The sequence below is a fragment of the Pseudonaja textilis genome, chromosome 1, assembly GCF_049901715.1.
Source record: "Pseudonaja textilis isolate UNSWEBS1 chromosome 1, rPseTex1.2, whole genome shotgun sequence".
Classification (NCBI taxonomy): domain Eukaryota; kingdom Metazoa; phylum Chordata; class Lepidosauria; order Squamata; family Elapidae; genus Pseudonaja; species Pseudonaja textilis.
The window spans coordinates 132,069,726-132,084,489 of NC_141990.1; the positions used below are offsets into that span (position 1 = coordinate 132,069,726).

The following is a 14,764-nucleotide window of genomic DNA, read 5'->3' on the forward strand; positions in this document are numbered from 1 at the left end:
AGAACCCCACAACCTGAACCAAAATCTACCTATTTCCTGCAATTTTCTCACAGCTAGAAAAAAAATTAGTGGAATGACTTGCCTTCAGAAGTTGTGGATGCTCCAAAACTGGAAGTTTTTAAAGAAGAGATTGGTCAATCATTTGTATGAAATTTGTTAAGTTTGGGTAATGAGAGGCTGAACCAGAGCATGAGTGCAACAAATACTTTATTATAACAATAAAGGACTGACCGTGCTTGCCAAGCCTGGAACTGGCTCGCAGCGATCAGCAACTGGTTGGACCCCGCAGCCTGCTTTTATAGCTGGCTGCTGGGGAGAACCAACCAATGAGCGAGGGGGAAAACCGCCCCCGCAATGTGAACGGACCTGAGTGGGAACTCCTAGAGTTCCAGGGACATAACACCCCTTCCCCACAGATGCGAACACGCATAGTCTTTGAGGTAGGCAGGAGGTTTATGCTGGCGCCCAGAACGGCGCAGCTCTGGTGGGTTGTCTGTCAGTTCAGAGTCTGTAGGGGAAGGCAGAATCGGTAGAGTGTCACTAACGCGCCCCTCGGTTCGGGTTGGCTCGGGACTCGTAGGGCTGGTCACTGGGGACGTGCTCCCGTTGACTGGTTCGGACTGGTCAGCCATCTGGACGTCGCTGTCCGTGTCCGGATTCCCTGGAACGGCTGCTGGTGTAAGCAGGTCACTGGGATTGATGCTGATGTGGGGTTGATGCTGAGGCCTCGCTCCGGTTTGTAATTCTGGGTCACTGCTGACGAGGGTGCTGTGACGCCTTCGCAGCTGGTCCAGGTGCCTTCTCCATATTCGGCTGTCCTCCAGTCTGACTCGATATGACCTGGGTCCGGTGATGGCCACGATCTCGCCTGGGATCCACAAAGGGTCTCCAGCGAAGTTCCTCGCGAATACGGGTTCCTGTAAGATAAAATGTCTAACCCCGATGTGGAAGCGAGGGAGAGTCAGGGCAGTAATGTGGGTGAAGTCTGTCCAATACAGTCCTCAGGCGCCTGCCCATCAGGAGCTCAGCTGGGGACTTATTGGTGACTGAGCACGGAGTTGAGTGCTGGCTCATCAGGAAACGCGAGAGTTTGTGGTGCCAGTCATCCTTGCTGAACCTAGCTAGGGCTTCTTTAGTGGTCCTAACGGCTCTTTCAGCCAATCTGTTACTGGCAGGATGAAATGGGGCCGTGAAGATGTGGCGGATGCCCAGGTTGGCAGCGAAACGGCTGAACTCGGCTGATGCGAACTGTGGGCCATTGTCGGAAACAATGGAGTCAGGCAGCCCGTGTGTTACAAACAGGCGAGTTAATACCTTGGTAATCGCTAGTGTGGTGGTCGTGGATAGTTGTGCCACGTCAATCCATTTAGAGTAGGAGTCCACGACCACTAGGAACATTTTCCCTTGCAATGGGCCGGCTAGGTCGATGTGAATTCTGGACCATGGAGCGCTGGCGCTTTCCCACTTAGTAGGGGTGGCAATAGGAGGAGCTGGACGGGATTCCTGGCAGGGATTGCAGGAGCTTACCCATCTGATGATGTCCTCGTCGAGGCCCGGCCACCATACGTAGCTGCGTGCTAATGCCTTCATTCTGACGATGCCAGGGTGCCCCTCGTGCAACGCCTCCAGAACTCGGGTACGCAGTGAGGTCGGGATGACCACTCGAGTGCCCCACAGCAGACAGCCCTGCAAACTGGATAATTCCTGCAGGCGGGTCTTGAAAGGTGTAAATTTGTTTTCAACATCACCGCCCGGCCACCCCCTCCTCACCCAGTCCAGTACCTGGGCGATTGTTTTGTCTGCCTTGGTTTTGGCAGCAATGTCAAGGGCAGTGATAGGGAGGTCCAACTGGGTGACCTCAAAGATAGCGTGGACAGGAGCAGGGTCTTCGGCTGGAGCCGGCAAGGGGCAGCGGCTGAGAGCGTCTGCGTGGGACAATGTTTTACCTGGGCGATGTATGAGTCTATACGAGTATGCCGCTAGGAAAAGGGTCCATCTCGTCATTCTAGGAGAGAGGACTTGAGGGGTCTGTTTGTCCCCAGCTAGTAGACCCAGGAGAGGCTTATGATCCGTGACCAGCTCGAAAAAGTGGCCAAAGAGAAATTCGTGAAATTTCTTCACTGCTGCAACAGCTGCTAGAGCTTCCTTATCGATCTGGCTATAATTGCGCTCTGTTGCAGAGAGCGTCCTGGAGAAAAAAGCGATGGGAGCCTCAGAGCCATTGGGAAGTCTGTGGCTTAATACTGCCCCAATTCCAAAAGGGGATGCGTCTGCTGCTAGCACTAATGGAAGGTTGGGGTCGAACTGAATAAGGACCGCCTCTGACGTGAGTAGTGATTTGACGGCGCAAGCGGAGTCTTCCTTTTGACCCCAGTGCCAAGGCGACTTTTTATCCAACAGTCTGTGCAGGGGTTCTGCCACTGATGCTTTATGGGGCAGGAAGGACGCGTAAAAGTTCAACAGCCCCAAGAAGGCCTGCAGCTCAGTTTTGGAGGTTGGAGTGGGTGCCTCGTGAATTGCCTTAACCTTGGACTCCAGGGGGTGAATGCCTGAGGCGTCAATTTTATAACCCAGAAAGTCCACCTGTCTAGTGGCAATGGCACATTTTTCTTTTTTAATTTGAGGCCATGCTGTCTGAACCTCTCTAACACTGCTCGAACTCTCTGGAAGAGTTGGGGTCTGTCCCTGGCCGAGACTAAGATGTCGTCGAAGTAGGGTACTACACCAGGGAGGCCCTGCAAAATCCGCTCCATGAGGGATTGAAAAATGCCTGGGGCAACACTTACGCCAAATTGGAGACGCTTACACCGAAAAGCACCCCTGTGGGTGACAATGGTCTGGAGTTCCGCTGTTTGGCTGTCAACAGGGAACTGTTGATACGCTTGAGACATGTCCAATTTGGCAAAAATGCTGCCAGGTTCAAAAGTGTGTAATAAATGCTGAATGACGGGCACTGGGTAAGCGCTAACTTGTAAAAACTTATTAATTGTGGTCTTGTAGTCCGAGCAAATTCTCAGGCTACCGTCTTTTTTGAGGGGTGTGACAATGGGCGTCTCCCATTTGGCGAAATCTGTTGGCTCAATGACCCCTTGTTTTAGTAATTTATCCAATTCTGCATCTAGTTTTGGCCGAATAGCGAACGGGACTCTACGCGGTTTTAGCCTGATTGGGACTGCCTGGGGGTCGACTGAGAATGAGATAGGGGTACCGTTATAACACCCCAGTTCATCGCTGAATACATCTGAGTAATCAGCAAATAAGGAGTCAGTGTCAGAGGTTGAGACAGCATGGACTCCTGTTAGCCCTAGGCCGAGATGGGGAAACCAATCGAGCCCCAAGAGTGTGGGGAGATTGCCGTTAACTACCACTAGAGGTAGGTGACCTTTGAAAGCTTTAAAATTGACAAGGAACTTGCCTCTGCCGATTACAGGAATGACCTTCCCCTGGTAGTCCTTCAGGCTAAACTGGCACTTCTGGAGCCGGCTTGTAGATAGACTGGGCTGTAGCCTCTTGAGGGTGCTCCACGAGATAATTGAGAGCGCTGACCCTGTGTCAACCTCCATGCGACACGGTTTACCTTCTAACAAAACGGAGAGAGAGATTTTACTAATGGTATGGCAAGTGTGCTTGGCATGGTGGTGAGTGCGACAGTTCAATACTTGCCTCTGAGGTCCCAAATGTGAGAAGGGAGGGTGCCTTTGTGCCGAGTTTTGAGGGGCTTGACAGACCCTCACGATGTGCCCCCTTTTGTGGCAGATGTTGCAGGTGGCTCCTTTGAATTTGCAGGCGGCCCTCGGATGAGATCCACCACAGGATAGGCACAGGGTGATGTGCTTGGGTGGACTGATGTTTTCTTGCTTGGCTCCTACCTGCGGATGCCTGGCATTGGTGAGGCGGTGGGTTTCTGTTTCATCACTATGGGCTTCCTCTACTACCACCTCCTCGGAGTGGACTGGAATTGTCGTTAGCTTGGAAGTTGGACCATGGATTTCGGTGGCTGAGTGTGCTGCCAGTTCTGCTGCCAGGGCCTCCTCAACGGCTTGTGCGAGGTTGAGGTCCTTCTTAGCGAGTAGGCACCTTTGGAGGTGGAGATCCTTGACCCCGCAGACTAGTTGATCGAGGAGCATGTCCTCCAGGTAGGTTCCAAACCCACAATGGAGTGCTGCGGTCCTGAGGGCGGCCATGTACTGGTTGATGGTCTCTTTGTCTGATTGCTTCCTCATGCGGAAGGTGAATCGCCTGGCAATCTGTGAAGGTCTGGGAGAATAGTGGTTAGTAAGGATTTCTAACAGTTCAGACCATGGAACGTTTTTTAACTCACGTGGAGCCACGAGTGCTGTGGCAGTGTCAAAGACGATGGCTCCACAGTAGATCAGGAAATATGATTTTTTCCGGTGCTCCCCTGCATCAGCCAGCCCAATTGCGTCGATGTAATGGTTAAAGCGGTTCTTGTATGACTCCCACTTCTCCTCATCTGGTTTGAATGCTGGGAAGACTGGGTTGGAATTCATAGTGAGGAAGTCGGTTGTACACTCTGTGGAAAAAAATCTCTCTGGGGCAGCAGCAGAAGGTTTCTAGTGCCTGTGGCAGGCAAGTGATTTCAGCTCTGGAGAGGCTTTTTCACAATCCTCTCTCTCTCTCTGGGCTAAACACGAGGTTAGGCTGCCAGCCGTTGGCAGCGTTTTGAAATTGGCGCCTGCGTGGGCGTCAGTGACTTGTCTTACAGCACCGCGCTGTACTTTTTTAGGTTTGAAATTCAAATGACAGCCGTTTGAATTTCGCGCCTAAAGAAACGAGCGGCTGCGGCTCGCAGCGCTTCACTTTTCCTGTAGCTAGGCTAACAAGCGGCTACAGACGCTTCTCACTTTCGTTGCTGGCTGACCGCTTTCTCTGGCTGCGGATCAGCGTTCGCTTCTCGTTGTTTGCTGACCGCTTTCTCTGGCGGCGGATCAGCGTTCGCTCTCGTTGCTTGCTGACCGCTCTCTCTAGCTGCGGATCAGCGTTGCTCTTATCGCCGGCCGATCGCTCTCTCTGGCTGCGGATCGGCGGCTAGTGACTCAGCGGTTGCATTGTGCTTCTGGTAGCCATCCCATCCTCGTCGCCAGTGTTAAGTTTGGGTAATGAGAGGCTGAACCAGAGCATGAGTGCAACAAATACTTTATTATAACAATAAAGGACTGACCGTGCTTGCCAAGCCTGGAACTGGCTCGCAGCGATCAGCAACTGGTTGGACCCCGCAGCCTGCTTTTATAGCTGGCTGCTGGGGAGAACCAACCAATGAGCGAGGGGGAAAACCGCTCCCGCAATGTGAACGGACCTGAGTGGGAACTCCTAGAGTTCCAGGGACATAACAAAATTGTATAGGGTCTCCTGCCTGAGCAGGAAACTAGAAGATCTCCAAAGGTCCCTTCCAACTTTGTTATTCTGTTATTCCATATTCCAGTGTGACCAATTAGATGCCATTGGGAAGTGCAGAAGCAGACTATAAATGTGATAGGATATGTCCCCCCATGTTCCCCAATACTGGCATTCAAATGTTACAACCTTGGTTCCTGGAGGGGAAGTATGATGGTCATCATGAGCACCTATAAGATAACCAGATGAGTGCAAATGTAGATCATGATACCTTCATGCAAATGATTTATTTTGCATACTAAACATAATTTACATTTTTGTGCCACAGGTGCAAATCGCATATTTCGTGTCATCTGCACAATGGCATCATGACGGATATAGTTTCTTTGTGGTTTCTATCAGATACATTTGGTAATAACTAGGGTAGATTTATTACCCCTGGATTTTGTCAAATCTTCTTTTAAAGCCATCCATATTAATGGGTACATTTTCAACTGGTTAACTGTTCTGCATAGATAAGGTTATTTGTTCTTTCTTGGCTGAATCTCCTATTGGATGACCTTGATTTGTAGAACTTTGGGGCAAAGAGGGAGGAAAAACCCTTTTATTCCACTTTCCATATTTCATGCATATTATATTTTAACTACTTTTTTCTAAGCTGCAAAGATTCAAATATTCTCTTTTTCCATGTGCGAATTGCTCTGCAGCATTGATCCTTTCCGTTGTTTCTTGTTTCTTTCACACTATGTGAATATTACAATTCTTTTGGGGAGGGGGGATGTTGGAGATAAATATTAATATTTTTTTAAAAAAATATTGTTTTCAACCCATAGCTTCACCAGTAACAGGTGAGAGGAGAAGACTAATTTGATTTGCTTGCAGTCTAAATTCCATTTCCAATTTCCTAAAATGGACAAGCCAACTGGCGGAGATCCCGTAGAATCTTTTTTTCTCTCCTTTTGACTGCTGGAATAAAGCAGGTTCTAAATTCTGGCAAATATATTAAACCTCTTTGTTGTTCACAGATCCATGCCTCTGTAGTCATACAATGTCATGGGCACATAATTATTTAGAAGAATAAGTATCTATAATCTGTGCTTTACCGCCAGCAGTGTTCCAGACTAGGTCTGATAAAGCCTTCTGAGTTGGCTACGTTGAGCAAAATCCTTTATACTGGAACATAATGCTGCTTGCTGTTTTGCTTGGCAAGTATAGGTCTTAGATTTTACCATTCCACACAAAGAGTCTTTGAGATTATGCTTTAGAACAGGGCTGTCAAACTCCCGGCCTGCGGGCCAGATGTGTCACACACTGGCCACATCCACGCCTGATTTAGCAAAGTGGGGAGAAGTCCTAATACGTTACATAACGCCACCATGACAACGTGAGTTTGACACCCCTGCTTTAGAAGAATAACAGAATAACAGAGTTGGAAGGGACTTCAGCGGTCTTCTAGTCCAACCCACTGCTCTGGCAGGAAACCCATTTCAGACAAATGGTTGTCCAATTTCTTCTTAAAATCTTCCAGTGTTTGGAGCATTCACAACTTCTGGAGGCAAGTCATTCCACTGATTAATTGTTCTAACTGTCAGGAAATTTCTCCATAGTTCTAGGTTTCGTCTCTCCTTGATTATTTTCCACCCATTGCTTCTCGTCCTACCTTCAGGTGCTTTGGAGAATAGCTTGACTCCCTCTTCTTTGTGGCAGCCCCTGAGATATTGGAACATGTCCCCCGCCAGACTTTTTTTTCATTAAACTAGATATACCCAATTCCAGAAACTGTTCTTCATGTGTTTTAGCCTCCAGTCCCCTAATCATCTTAGTTGCTCTTCTCTGCACACTTTCCAGAGTCTCAACATCTTTCTTACATTGTGACAGCCAAAACTGGATGCAGTATTCCAAGTGTGGTCTTATCAAGGCATTATAAAGTGGTATTAACACTTCACGTGATCTTATATTTTATACATTTGAAATATTGATCTCTAAACTATTGCGGGATCAATGTATCCTATGGTAATTATTAGGTTAAAATTATAGATGTGTATATTATCAGTTATGTACAGCATATCAATCAACTAGTAGTGAAATGGGAATGAAAATATCACCCAATTGCTCATCTTCTGGGTCTCTTGTGGCTGGGCAGTCTTGATTTCCTGAAAAGATGTTCTACTTACCCTTTGCATCCCACCATTTTCCAAGATTTTATGACAGCTATGGTAGGACTTTCTTCCATGAGGTCTTCTTTGATAATCCTGGCCTGAAATGGAGAGTAGAGACCAACACAGAAGTACAGCTTCTGTTCCTCCTGAGCTAGTGACCTTTAGGTTTTGGCATCATATATATATGCCAGTTTTACAAAATGAGGTCAAGATACCAAGACTTGTAGAAACTGTTTCCTATTTACTCTTGAGGTGCTGAGAATTATATTTGTACCTGCATCAAAATCCTCCAAAGGAAGTGGTATATGCCTATTCAAGCAGGTAGCCTGTCACTGTCCATGTCTTGATTTTCACTTCAGAGTTGTTGTGCAAGATTACTTTCATTTATTTCCTTTTATTCCTGTCTTTCTTAAGAAGCTTCATGCCAGTTTTCTGGTTTTTCTTTACGTTCTTCCGTTTCATATCTCTCAACTGCTGGGCAAAGCTTTCTAAAATTATTTTGCCACTTGTTCTAGGTTATTTGGTGACCTTAGCACTTACATTCTTCAGCTTTGTATCTAATTTCCCTGTGTTATTGGTTCAGTAGTTAAGCATTTCAGCACTGGTGTTAAGCTTAGAATCCTTCAGGCCTACTTTAGGGTCTGCATTTCATTTTCCTGGCGGATTGCTTCTGAAGAATAATCATCATTAGGGCTGGTTTTGAAAGAGTAGTCAAAAAGTCTTCTTACTCAGCCAGATATTTTGCTCTTCCAGCTGCTGGTAAGATTGTTAGTGTTGGTTTCTTGCAATGGTGGGATTCAATTTTTTTTGCCACTGGTTCTGTGGGCGTGGCTTGGTGGCCATGGCAGGGGAAAGAGACTGTGAAATTTCTAGTCAGAGGTGGTATCTGCCGATTCTCTGAACTACTCAAAATTTCTGCTACCGATTCTCCAGAACTGGTCAGAACCTGCTGAATACTACTTTCTGGTTTCTTGTCTCTTCAATGTGTTACAAATTAGACATAAATCAGATGTTAGTAGTTGCAGCCCAGTGGGAAGTGATAGTGAATTAATCTCAAGGGAGTTGGCTCTGTTGTTATAAGCTTCCAGGATATTATGAGCATGACAAAATTGTGATAGGTTTCCGAAGGTTCAAGATCAGGTAGTTCAACCAATTCAGAGGCAAAATTATACCCCGGCATCTCTGGCTCTGGGAAATACAGAGTTTGGAAAGTCACTGTTCTTGAGGTAGTTAGTCCCAAGTATCTTATTGTCAGAGACTAAAATAGGGCTAGTTATTTGGGGGGGGGGGGTGTCTGCTGCATACGGTGAGGTCAGTTACTTGCCTTGGGAAGACAAGGATCCCAACCATTTTTGTCTGTCTCCAAATCTGTATCCATAAGGCTGCCCCTTACTTCTCCCATTTAAAATACCTCAGGAATGAGAATCATGCACTCATTACGTTCCCTTGCAAAGATTTCTTTCTCTCCTGTATTACTTATTGCCGGTGTTAAGCCTTGTTTATGAGTTCTTGCTTGTATGGAGAAATGCAATAAGTCTCACTATGTCAGGCTGTTAAATCACCTGTCTGCCAGTAAGTAAATTAGGTCTTCCAAGCAGTGTAGTAGCAAGAGGGAATATATATACTCCAGGGAGGGTACTCCACAGAGGGATAAACTGAGGATCCTCACCTTCACTTTGAGTCAGCAGTTGATCATCTCTGATTCGATCTCGGGAAGACAGACTGAAGTTTTTTTTTAAAATGTGTTTTATAGCCACGTTTGCAGGAGCTCAAAGCACACCTCCTCTCATTATTCTAATCATTCTAATAATTATTCCAGTGTAAGGTCTGGTCCTTTGCAGATTCACTGGACTGTACCTGCCTTTATTTTTGTGAGGAATATTATGGATATTGCAATCAAGTACATCTAGAGATCACAAATTAGATAAATCTAGGATTTTCAGATCTGAGGTGCAAGAAGCCAGATCTTTAGGTAGAAACCTAGAGATAGAGCAAAGCCTATTTTTCTACCCTTTGGTGATTCATGTAAGTTTTTCATGAACTTACAAAAGTTCTGCTCCAATTAAGTCTCCAGCTTGTTGCAATTATACATTAGTTACTCTCTGTAGTAACTATCACATGTGCTTCTCAATCACTTTTCTAATAAGCAGTACGCAAACAAAATAAATACAGCCATTAAGAAAAGAATACCATTCCTCTGGTCGGACTAGAGATAATAAGTTTTTAAAAGCTCCATCTAACAGTAGGAGAGATCTCTGCCAGGGTTGGAAGACATCTGCCCTAGAAGTCCCATTTGCACTTATGGATGCAAATCTATGTTTTGCTAATGACAGGCTCTAATTTGAGGTATAATGGAGATAAGATGAAGGCAGTCTTGAATATTCAAGATGCAAAGTCCTCCATTCTTCAGTAAGGCTGCAGGTTGATGTTCCATATCTATCTCAGCATCCTGCATTCTCTCATAGCTTCAGTTCAGATTTTTGCAATAAAGTTTCCCCATGGGGCAAACTTAAGGGGGAGAAAAAGACTCTAAGACCCATAAGATGTTTTCAACAAAAGAAAAAAACCCACAAAGTTTTTCAGTAAAAGCCAGTGGCGGATTTTATGTGTAAACAATGAAAATGCAGAAGGTACAGGAATAACTTAACAAAGTTACTTTGCTAAAAAGAGAAAAAAGGGGCTTTTTTTTTCCTTTTAGAAAATTATTCTAAATGTTCACAGAATAATCCAAAGTTCACAGATCTCTGCTTTCTTTTAAGAGCCATTTGGGAAGGATATCAGTTCAAGGTCTGAACGCATCTTCAAAGTCAAGAGAAGAATGGGGAGTTTTCTTGAGTACACAGCTGACTTTGATGGTATTCTAAAAGATAAGAACTGCAGGATCATAACTGGTTAGTACTTGGAAGGGAGATCACCAAGAAATTCCAGGGCTGTCGGATAGCCTGGGAAGACAATAATAAATGGTGTTTATATTGTTGCCAAAATACCTTAAAATTGGTGTCAGTGAAACCACCAATCACTCAGGGACTTTCATGTTTATTGTTCTATACCCATGCACACTTTACATACATATAATAAACTGATCACTTTGTAGATTAAATGCAGAGAACCATAGATTTTATTTTGGAGGGAACACTGTTTAACAATACTGGGAGCAGGCACACAAAGAATTGTGTTATAAATAATTATTTCATGTATGAGGATCCTGTGTATCAGGCCTATCTTCTGCTATCAAATAACTGCCATCTTGATTTGCCATGGTGATAATTTGTAAATAATCCATAGGTTTTCCAAAGACCTGGTGATTCAGTAATCTCTTTGGTCCTGTCCAACTGTCTTTGTCATTGCCTTTTGCTTCTTCTACTTTACTCACTCTTGCTAGCCATAGTAAAAAAAATTATAGCTTTTTGTCACAACAGGTAACTGGAAAAGCACCTTTGGGACAACCATGACCTGGATGACTGAGAATCTCTGTAGACATTCTAGTTCTTTATTTACTTACATGGCATGTCCAGAGTATCTGAATTTCTGGTTGCTGATCATCATCTCAGAGAATCAATGACTAATTTATTTTGTGTAGAATCTTAGATTAGTTCCTTTCTTTCCAAATCCATCATTGTAAGGTGCATATCTTCTTTTCCACTTGCTTTCTTAATGTCCAGAAGTTTGCTAAACTTTTCAGTGTCCCTGGCATCAAGTCTATCTCAGTTAGCTGCTTATAACTTTTCCATTACTCCTGTGCAGTTATCCAAACTCACAATAGATTGAGCAAGTGTTAGCAAAAGATTAACTAAGAGGAATTTATGGAGGAGGAAAAATGTCTGCAAAGTCAATCCTTTTAGGGGTAGGAGGCTTTGGTTAAAATGTGGGTTCTAATAACAGAATAGGAATAGGAATAGGAATAGGAATAGGAATAGGAATAGGAATAGAATAGAATAGAATAGAATAGAATAGAATAGAATAGAATAGAATAGAATAGAATAGAATAGAATAGAATGAGAGAAGAGGAGAGGAGAATAGAATTCTTTATTGGCCAGGTGTGATTGGATAAACAAGGAATTTGTCTCTCAGTGTATATACAAACAACAAAGTAATATAATTATAAAATACCAATACGAGAAGTTAGTAGAAAAGATGAAGACACTATAAATAATAAGTTTTCAGCATCTAGTGATTGAAGTGAAAGGTACATGGACAGAGTTCTGCTCCAACAGGAAAGAGTTTTTAAAACATGTCTCAAAGGCAAACTATACTAGCAAGCAGCCATGCCATTAATAAATCAGAATGGAGAAGGAAAAAGAAAAACATCAGAAAATTATTTTGAAAAATAGCAATCTGGCTGGACAACGTGTACAGACTTTAGAGGCGAAAACAATTTTTGGCAGGAGGGGGATAAAATCAAGCTAATTATCATAGCCTGAATTTCTGCTTGAATCTTCATATCAGTTTCAACATGTCAATCTGTAGAGATTTAAGAGGGAAAGGTTGCAAAGCACACAATGTCAGCCTCTTAAAATTAGAATTACAATATAATTTTAAGCAGCTGTAGAAGTCATATCTGAAAAAAATAATCATTGAAAAGAGTGCTACTTCTGCATTTCAAAATGGCAGCAACATTTCATATTAAAAGGCCCAAAATCAGTTTCAACAGATGGTCATTCAAGATAGAAGCATACAAGAGAGATCAATATTACTATCTCCAGGATGAATTCCTTAATCCAGTTTGGGTGAAATATACGATGTCCCAATCTTCCATGCATTTTTTTGAAAAGACTAAATCTAGAAGTAAAGTGGCAGAGAGCAAAGAACAAGAGATAAGATAGTTATTTGACTTACCTTCACCTTCTTGAGATAATTTTGTAGTTTTAAAAATATGGACTTTGCTCAAAGAAAAATAGAAAACAGGATCTCACTGCTGAGTAGATGCCATCAAGTCAATATTAACTCTTAGTTACAGAGCTACTTAGTTACTCTTAGCAGGTGGATTTTCTCAATGAAGATCTCTCTCTAACTTGATCCTTTGTGTCTTCTAGTGGTCTAATGGTCATCAAGAGCTTTGCAACTAAGTCACAATTTTGCCACCAGAACAACAGAAATAAAAGGCAGACGAAGATGTCCCACTGTCAAGAAAGGTTGAACATACTATTCGATCATATGCACTTAAAGATAACTTTCTACATTCAAAACAAAGCTGGACTGTTATTATTCCTGACTGCCTTATTTCCCACAGCCAGCTCAAAAGTATATGGTGCCCCTAGATGGTATCACTTCCGTTAAATGAAAATTAAATAATAAATAAATTAAAAGAAAACAAAAACAAACAAAAAACCCTCCAAGGGCAGGCTCAAAAAGACCCCTTTTTCTGCACTCAGTTTTCTATGTTTCTATGTTTTCTACTTTATCCACCATAGGTGTCACACCTTGTTTGTGAGCCATCCTTCTCTTAGAGGAGCAACATAAAGCAATGGGAGAGAAATCAAAATATTTCCAGATTATTTAAAGACACACAATATAATGTTAGTGTAAACAAAAGCATCCTGTTTGTGTTGCTGCAGCATGTCAGAACAAACAAAAACAGTCTTACCTGAGAATCTGGAGCATGAAAACAAACACTTGGGCGTCTGACAAGATTTTGAAACAGACTCAAGAAATAAAGCTCAGGGAAAAGGCTGCACTTTTCCTTGCTGTGACTGAAAGTTTCCAAGTATCACCTTCCCTCGGCATGTGATGTGCAATCTGTTTTCCTAGCTATGGTGTTTGCATCTCAGATTGGTTAGAAGAAAGAATTCAGGTAGTACACAAACAATAGGAACAGGACAACTCTACATTCCCAGACAGTTGCAGTCATCCTATCTCCTTTGCCAGGGCCATCATTAAAGGAACTGGGTCATTGGTTATCTTTCGGCCTAGTTCTCTAAACAGCTGCCATGTTTATCTGGATGCCATTTACATTTCCCAGAGTTCTTTCAGTGTAGCATCCCTTACAGGCATTCAGGGAATTTGGAGAATGAGCTGAAGCATCAAGCAGGGTGCCACAAAGTTCAGTCTGAGTCCTCTACTCCTCCACATGTTTATTCATGACGGGGATGAAGTGGAAGCATCTGTACAGTATTGAGAGGCTAGGAAAGGAGCTGAAAATAAAAAAAAGGGAAATTTAACACCGAGAAATGAAAATGTCTTCACTTGGGAAACTGAAATGGAATGCACAGGCATTGCTAGTTTAGCACCAGCCCTTGTGAAAAAGATTTTGGAACACTAACTAATTACATACCAAGTTATGAGTCACCGTTGTGATATTGGCTGCACCAAAGGCAAATCAGTTTGAAACCGCCTCAACTGGAACGTGCTTTCTAAATCTGTATTTGGCCAGTTCTCACCTTGCATCGCATCCAGTAGGGATTCAGTCAAATTAGCTCAGGGAATGATAGTAAGGGTGATAAGAATACTAGAAAGGAAAATATAATAAAGAGAAAATGAAGTAAATGGGAATTTAAAGGCTTAGCCTTGAAATAGGTATGAGACCATTTTTCAATAAACCAGTGTTTCTCAACTTTGGTCACTTGTAGACTTCAACTCCCAGTGTGGAATTCAGTTCTCACATCTTCAAGTGACCAAGGTTGAGAAACATTGCCTTTAATCATATGACAAAATAAAAAGATTGAGATATGGTGCAGGAATAGTCTAATGTATAGGTCACTTTACAGGTATAAAAGAAATCTGAATTAGTTTGGAAATGGATTTCTGAGATCTGTTTGAAGGACAATACCTTCCTGCTGTTGAAAGCAGCAGAAGAGAATTCAGGCAGAGTCATTTGAACCTCAGATAATCTCAACTAAGTTGATAAGAATCTGTGGGTTTCAAAAATCTGCAATTAATGTTGATAGGGAGAATAGCTACAATTAAAATGAATATACTGCCGAGATTATTGTACCTAATTCAAACAATTCTGATAAAGTTGGAAAAAAATACTTCAAGGAACTTAATAAAATAACATTAAAATATATCTGGCAAGGGTAAAAAGCAAGAATTAGCTCTAAAATGTTGCAGGACTCAAGAAATAAAGGAAGTTTTGGACTACCAAATTGGTAATTGTATTACCAGACAGCAGTATTAACATGGATGAAAGAATGGATTGCATTGAGGCATACAAGATTATTGACTTTGGAGGGACATGATCTGCAACTGGGCTGGCATGCTTTCTTATGGTATGGGAAAAGTAAAATACATGGTTACTTTCAAAGACATTACAT

At 43.1% G+C, this 14,764-nt stretch overlaps 1 long non-coding RNA gene across 1 annotated transcript; it reads right to left on the reverse strand.

Annotated features, from left to right (window-relative positions):
- Positions 1-10,236: 10,236 nt before the first annotated feature.
- Positions 10,237-13,194, reverse strand: LOC148127810 (uncharacterized). Its single transcript, XR_015741128.1, has 3 exons — positions 13,099-13,194; positions 12,351-12,634; positions 10,237-10,456 (listed from the first exon to the last, which is right to left on the reverse strand). It is a non-coding gene; the product is annotated as an uncharacterized LOC148127810 (long non-coding RNA).
- Between the last annotated feature and the right edge of the window lie 1,570 nt (positions 13,195-14,764).